We start from the raw sequence: 8,138 nt of genomic DNA, 5'->3' as shown, positions 1-8,138 counted from the left end.
TTTCCGCGCCGTGCCCGTGCTAGCCCATGGGCCGAACTCAAGGCCCAGGCACGGGCACGGGTGCGGGCCGTGCCAGGGACGGGAACGGGGCCATGCGGGCCGGGCCGTGCTTGGGCCATGCTTTATCGGGCCGTGCCCGTGTCAGCCCAGCGGGCCTGGCTCATCTGATTTTTGAGAACTCTTGAGATGCTTTTAGATTTGTTTTCCAAAGTGAACTGAAATGGAAATTTTAGGATTATATTAACTCAGATTTATCTTATCTCTATATATGGCGCGCAAAACTCTATATATGCCGCGCAAAATTTCTAGTGATTTCAGTGGTTTGTAACCATTGCGCTGCCCGTCCAGCCGCCGGCCGCCTACATTCGCGCGCCGCCTCGCTCTCTCACGCCGTACCGGCTTCCTACTCCGTTCCTCCTCTTTCCCCCTCTGCCGTCCGCCGCTGCCGGTAGCACTCCGGGCGACGCGCTCCCCCGTCCCCACCGATTTGCTACAAGGCAAGAAGGTATTTCTTGATCCCATCCCTTGTATCCGATGATCCATTGTTTCTTGATCCAATAGTCTGTATTGTGATTTTGAGCTAGTGCAGGGTGCGAGTGCGATCCGTGCTCTGGTATCTCCGCCTGTGTGAAAGGCCACATGCCATAACCAAAAGAAATTGATATTGAAAAGCCAGTGATAGAGAAATTTAAGGTTAGGGAAAAAAGTTAACAAATCTTGCGTCAATTTTTGGGAACTGCTAGTCGATCCAATTCTTGCCAATGTTGTGGTCAACAGATCAAGTCAAATTAAGAAGAAGCTGTGTTATGTAGTACAAAGCTGATAGATTTATCAATCTTAATTTATGCGTGTTTGGCAAGCAGATGAAACTCCAGATGAATCGTAGAGCCACTGTGTAGTACGAGTTCTAACATGGTCAAACGGGCTTTGCCAATTGATCCTTGCTTCTTGTAGAGGTTCATACATAATTGATGGTAATCACTCAAAGCATTGTTACAGATAAACCATTGTATCATCACCACAAAGATACAAAGGTCTCATTGGAGAAGTATTTAGATGAGCAGATGTGGCGAGCAGGTCTTTAGATGAGCAGAAAGCAGTTCAAGTTGCTACATATCTCATTGGAAAAGCCTTTATTTTTTTGGAACTTCTCTAAACCATTCATGAGTTGTGTGTGCTATTACATATGCTGATATGCAGTTCCCGCAGGGATAGTCTATATTTAAATCTCAGTTAATGGTACGCTGTTTTATTTTGTTATAATCATAGGTGCCTGTTGCTGCTTTAATTTTTGAGGTCCAAAGAAGCTTGTAAGCAGGAACTCAAGGTATGCAATTTCTCTCCAGTTTGTTAATACAAATGTGCCATGCTAACTGCTCTGTACCTGGCATATTCACTACTCCGTCCTGTGAGGATGTTTCCCCCCTTGACAACACATGATAAACATGAAATATTATCTGTCTCCCTATCATGTAGGCAGAGTGTTTTTTTTTTTTTTGTGTGTGTGTGTGTGGAAAAGAGGATAAAACTCAGTTATAAGAAAGCAAGGTTGTTTACAGACTGGGGATACCAGTTTCCAACCAAAGCAAAAACTAGACAACTCAGTTTACATTCTGACAAAAAATTGAAGCAACTAACAAGGGAATCAGATTTCAACTACATCTGATAGCATCACTGCAGTAGGCTTAAATTGATTCATCCATTGCGAGATCAACTCCTTCATGCGTAGCCAGAGGATTATAAATGTTTTGATAATTGTAGTTTGTCTCAGGAAGCTTATACAGTTAACATAGATATCTACAGTGTCATAAATATGATATTGCATAAGGAATAATTGACTTCCTGATGTAGATATTAGATGTTGCCCTATGTTTTACTGTGACCTCCTGATGTAGATATTTCGCAACTTGTACTGTCATTGTACCCCAACTACGCTATAACTGTACAAAATATGTTGATGCCCACAGCCGACTCTCCTCCAAAGCAAAACCCAATGCACCAACCAGGCTGGGAGTAGCTCCATCAAAAACACATCTATTGCAGCGATTCCACAAGATCCAAGCTCCTAGGATTACAAGAGAGTTGAACCCCTTCCTTGTTAACCCAGCAGCAGCAGCATTGCTTGAATTTTCCCACCACAAATCAAAAGAAGAATATGTAAGCTGTGGACAGAATTGATGGATCCCAAAGTGTTGGAGCAGAAAGAACCAAAATTGCCAAGCGAAGACACAAGACACCAGCAAATGATTAATGGTTTCCTCCTCTTGATTTGCCTGTCCGACAAGTCTACAGCCGCCAGGAATCGGGACTGCTCCGAGGAATTTTACACACAGACAAGTGCTGTGCAACCCAAAAGCATATGCGATTCCCCACCTTCGCCACCACAAACTCAATTGGATTGACACACGGAATTTTAGGCATGAACAGATGATGTGCAACCCTAGCCATGGCCAGGAACACCTCCCTTGTGAGCTGCTGGATTTTCCCTATAAATATCTTGGAGTGCCTCTTTTCTTGAAAAAGTTATCAAAAAAATCAGATTCAACTCCCTGTAGGGGCCAAGGCCCCTCCAGTTTTATCAACAACAACAACAACAACAACAAAGCCTTTTTAGTCCCAAGCAAGTTGGGGTAGGCTAGAGTTGAAACCCAGCATGAGCCCCTCCAGTTTTATCAAAAAATAAAATAAAATCAGATTCAACCTTTTATTGATCGGATTGCTAATCGGCTACCTGGTTGGAAGGCTGATCTTTTGACTAAGGAGGGCAGGCGAATTTTAGTACAGCATGTGCTCACTTCCATGCTGATGGGCTGTTGATAAACCTCCTTGGGCTGTTAAAGCAATTGACAAAATCAGAAGAGGTTTCTTATGGAGAGGTAGAAAGGATGTAAAAGGTGGCCATTGCTTGGTGGCTTGGCCCAAAGTTTGTCTCCCTAAAGAGCTTGGAGGTCTTGGCATTTCCAATATCCAAAATGTCTGTTGGGCGCTTAGGATGAGATGGCTGTGGCTACAAAAGAGTGATCCTGGTCGTCCATGGGGAACGTTTCAGCTTCAGATTCATAAAAATGTTAAGGCTTTCTTCTCAATGGCAGTATGGAAATGGTGCTCGCACCCTCTTCTGGTCTGATAAGTGGATCCATGGTCAGAGGGTGGCTGATATTGCACCTCAAGTGATAGCTATAGTACCCAAAAGACATATCAACAGGACAGTTCTTGAGGCCCTCACGAATCATTCTTTGGTATCAGACTTGCAGGGGGCTCTAACTGTTGGAGTCATTAATGAATATCTGGGTTTGTGGGATGTCATCTCAACAGTAGTCTTGCAGCCGGATGTGGAAGATTCTTTCATCTGGCGTTTCTCTAGTGATGGCATCTATTCAGCAAAATCTGCTTATTGCAGCACTCTTTCAGGGGAAAGTTGCCTTCCATCCTTGGGAGAGGATTTGGAAATCTTGGGCACCTGGAAAGTGCCATTTCTTCATGTGGTTGGTTGCTAGAAACAGATGTTGGACTGCTGATCGACTTGCAAGACGTGGCCTTCAGCATCCTACTACTTGCCCCCATTGTGATCAGGATGAGGAAAACATCAACCACCTGTTGGCTGCTGCTGTCATGCGGGCTCGAGAATTCTGGTTCTCCCTCCTGCGAAGGGTTGGTCTACAGCACCTCTGTCCACAAATGGAAGATAATTCTTTTGATGACTGGTGGGATAGAATCTCTAGTGGGGCGCTTGATCTTATTCAAAGGGCCTCAATTCCCTTGTTATTTTAGGATCGCAATAGGTGTGTTTTTTATGGGGTTTCCCCTAGTGTGGCCTGAGCTGTGTTGCTAGCTGTACAGGAATTACATTTTTGGGGTTTGGCCAGAGCACAAGGTGTTAACTTTATTTTGGCCCTTTTGCGGGAGGAAGGTTGACTGGCCTTGTGTATTTTTTGTGGTCATGTTCGGTCTATTGCTGAAAACGGTGCGTCTGTTGTTTTTCATATCTAGGTTTTTTTGTTTTTTGGTGTGGCTTTATGTGGTTCTTTTGTAAGGGATCTTTCCCTGTGTTTTGTTCTCTTCTTAATATAATGATACGCAACTCTCCTGCGTGTTCGAGGAAAAAAAACAGCCATGCTGATTGAGCTGTCAAATATCGGATAGAACAGAAAGAAAAAGAAAAAAAAAAGGAAAGGGTGCTAGAAGAGTGGTAGGGATTCTACCCGGGTGACCCGGAATCTCCAAGCTCCTGATGAACACCGTGGATTCAAGGAAGAATAACACCAGGGTGGGATTTTACTTGGGTGTGCCAGAACCACAAACTTAGTTTTTCCGCAACTATGTGGCCTCGCACACATTATATTGTGCTTGTGCGGATTTCAAGATTCGCCTAAATCAACTTAGGCATGGCAAGGCTTCACGTGTGGCAGAATTTTTAGGCAATGCCTGAGCAGAGCCAGGGTGCCAGGCACAACCTGCAGTCAATACTCAATACCCTCATCCCTGAGCCTTGTTTCTCTCTCTCTCTCCACCCATTCCACTCCCATCGTCTTCCTCTTCCATTCCGCGAATTTACTTTTCCCTTCACATCATTGATCATATTCATAGGTAAATTAATTTTTCTAGTCTGTTTCCGATACTTAAACTCTTGGCTATGATGTATAACTTGTTTTTCTACTGAAGTACAAGAGTGTATATTATTGGCTATTTATTTTACACTTTGGACTGAGTTTCAAATACTTGTCACAGCTTGTTCCCTACTTTTTCACATTGATTATCACAAGCAGTGCAATACTTTCATGTGATCAATTGTTGCCACACCCAACACATTGAAAACTTCCTGCAAGTATAATGCACTAGTTATATTAATCTTTTGCGCACCTATGTAGTTACATGTGTATGCTTTGCAGGCACTTTTACTGCTACATTATTTTACAAGGGTTTTTTAGTACTATTTCATGCTCACGCAACTATTATATTTTTCTATGTACTACAATTTTTTTTTGTTATCAAACCGAATGCAACACAGTTACAGCCATTATTCTGTTTATTTTAATGAGAATGTCTCAAATACCCATTTGTTTGTCTTAAAAAAACTGCTGTTGATCTATTACCTCTTTTAGATATAGTATTTAAAGGGTCTATATTTGTTGACTATATTGTGTCTTCTAGATCTATCAAAATCTAGGAACACAAAATAAGATCTGTAAACTAATTTCCAAACAAATGGTAGCACTATAATATATCCCAATGACGGCATTTTGTGTCCATAGCATGGTGCCTCCTCAGCAAGGTACAATGATACAAAGATTCGGTGCATTCTTGGCATGCAATTTGATATCTCCCTCTACATATCTGTGTTGTGTTCCTCAGCAAGGTGCATCATGTTCCTCAGCACTTTGTTTCATTTTTCTGAGTTGAATTGATTGGTTCGTAGTTTAGTAGGTCCCTCATCCAAATTCGTGTTTTTTAGTATTTTCCCGGTGCTACTCATCCATCGCACATACCTAGTACTGATGCCCAGCATCTCATGAACCCTGGGCATAAATAAAATTCATAAGCAATATTATAGCTGTCCAGAGAATTAGACTTCAGTACCTATCCTTTCAATACCATGCTTGACACTGAGCATTATATATTTAATTTATATATTTTTCCTGTGCTTCTCATCTGTGTTTAGATTATATTTTAGCGCGATGCTGTGGTTGTTAACATAATTAAAGCGAGATTTATTTTCCATGTATTCTGTACATGACATTTCTTTGTCTTGCCTGGCAGATAATTCGTTTTTTGTGGCCGTATTACAGTGCTGCTCAGTTCAAGGGCAGAGTTTTTTTTCTTGAACACGCAGGAGAGCTGTGTATCATTATATTAAGAAAAAAAAAGGGGGAAGAGCCCTTACAAACACCCACACCCACGCACACCAGGTCCTTCAAAACCAACACGTTCAAGGCAAGAGCTTATTAGGTAAGAAAAAGAAATTTATATTTTTTTCAGAGTTTTTATTAATTGGTTTTGTTCATCGGTCGAACTATCTTGCATATCGAAGGAAACTGATTATTTAAGATATTTACAGCCAGTGGCATCTTTAGATCTTTCCAACAGGTTATGATGGAGGCGAATTTAGGTGTTCTTTGTTCTAGCAATGCTATGGCAGTTAGTTTGGGATCTAATACAATATTGGAGGGGATAGCCAGTCGCTTGGTGTTAACTCAGAAGAAACTTCACTGCTGCTGATGCACTAAGGCTTACTGGTGTTGGGAGAAACGAGTTTATTGATACTATGAACAAATGCAGATCAAAGGTAGTGCTGCACATGATCTTAGTTTTTTACTGTCAGATGTTCATGCAGTCTTGTGAACAGACATAAGTTTCAAATAGTTGATCATGTGAGTATCTGGGTAATCTACTTCATCATACTGAAAAGTGCAAACAAATGACTGCATGGCTTACAGATCTGAGATGAAAGGATAACAAGAGAACTTTTCGCAAAGAAAAAGCATGTAGCCCTCCTTGTGGACCTTAAAAAGGATAAGACAGAATCCAAAATGATAAAACTGATTCATTCATGTATGCTCTTGAGTCACAGTTAAACTGTGAGCTATTAGGGCCTATGTAGAATGCTAGACCCATGATTAGATATTGCGTGAGCAATCAATCTAGTTGATGTAGAAAGTGATGAATAGTAACTGGATTAGCATGTTATACATGTTCTTAGTAAACCTTTTTGTGTGTGTGTTTTTTTTTTATGTTCTATTAGATATTATCTTTCAGAAAGATACTAGATCTGTTACCGATAATGTTTCATTGTTGAATTCTCCAGAAACTAATGTGGAAGCTGAGCAAATCAATTGCAAAAGAAATGCTGCCTACACAGCCTGTTGACTTCCCAGTTGAGCCTTGGTGGGGGGTTTGTCTTGTTAACTTTACACTGGAAGAGTTCAAGGTCAGATTTGCTATATTTCTCGGTATTATGATACACTAATGTACTTTTAATACATAATATGATGAGAACTGCTCTTAATGAGAAGGAAGCCTGGCTTTTTTTCCCTATGTAAAGCTAATATTTTTTTATTATTATGAAGCCTTGAGTGACCTTTCATGAAGTTTTTTTGACAATAGTTTGTGTTATTGGTTTAATGTAGAAACTTTCAGAAGAAGAGACAGTAACAATATAGACAAACAAAATACATAAATAGGAAGCCAATTCATATGTTCTTTTTTATCTGAAGGTTACAAACGGGCTTTATTAAAGAGGGCTAGTGTACTTGGATGTGCCTGTTTACCCAGATGACCGTTTCAAAGATATTATTGAGATGTTTTGAGGGAACAATCAGTCCAGCAGAATTAAGCTAACTGATTGGCATCGTGGCTCTATGTTTTGTGTTCATGCTTTCTCCTTATGTCATGCAAACAAGGATGATGCTCAGCCTTATAACCTAGTCTGTGCCTCTGTGGTTATGCAAGAAGACAACATAAATGTTTGTTAGACAAGAGAATAAAACTGGACAGCAGAGCCTTCTATAGCTCTATACCTTATTTGAAAAAATCATATTTGATGATAGATCAATATGTGATGGGCAGTCGGTTGGGCCTATTGGGCTGGGAACGGCAATATGGCCCATCAGTGTTAGAGATATAAGGGTCTCTTGCTTAGCCTCTCTACTTAAGGAGAGGAGATGTATATCCATCTAATCAAGCGAGAAGAAATAGATCTATTATCCCAGCCCCCTTCTCCTATCTCTGCTCCTATTGGGCTGGGATTGGCAATGTGACCCATTAGGCCATTCTTAATGGGAGTTTCATTTGTATTTAATAAGCTGCCACATAGGCATTTTCGATGATGTGGCAACATTTTTAAGAAAAGAGAGAGAGAAGGATTGAGTTTCATGGGGATGAAACTTTTTTGTCACGATTACCAACTATCCATGTAAATGTTTATGAAACCATAGAATGAAACTTTCCATTAAGCCATGTTTCATTTCATTCTATATGACTTGACAACCTTGGAAACAATGCCATGGAACTCCTCACTAAGACTGGCCTTAGTGTTAGGGTTATTTAGAGATAATGGTCTCTTGCTTAGGGGTCAAGCCTCTCTACATAAGGAGAGGAGATGTATCCATCTAATCAAGCAAGAAGAAATACATCTGTTTTCC

At 40.9% G+C, this 8,138-nt stretch overlaps 1 long non-coding RNA gene across 1 annotated transcript; it reads left to right on the top strand.

Annotated features, from left to right (window-relative positions):
- Window positions 1–348: 348 nt before the first annotated feature.
- Window positions 349–7,030, top strand: LOC136514489 (uncharacterized). Its single transcript, XR_010773657.1, has 5 exons — window positions 349–505; window positions 1,270–1,327; window positions 5,758–5,946; window positions 6,072–6,283; window positions 6,803–7,030. It is a non-coding gene; the product is annotated as an uncharacterized lncRNA (long non-coding RNA).
- Window positions 7,031–8,138: the final 1,108 nt, after the last annotated feature.

The sequence above is a fragment of the Miscanthus floridulus genome, chromosome 16, assembly GCF_019320115.1.
Source record: "Miscanthus floridulus cultivar M001 chromosome 16, ASM1932011v1, whole genome shotgun sequence".
Lineage (NCBI taxonomy): Eukaryota > Viridiplantae > Streptophyta > Magnoliopsida > Poales > Poaceae > Miscanthus > Miscanthus floridulus.
The sequence above is the reverse complement of the archived record's forward strand: the minus strand, read 5'-3'. Positions and strand labels throughout refer to the sequence as shown.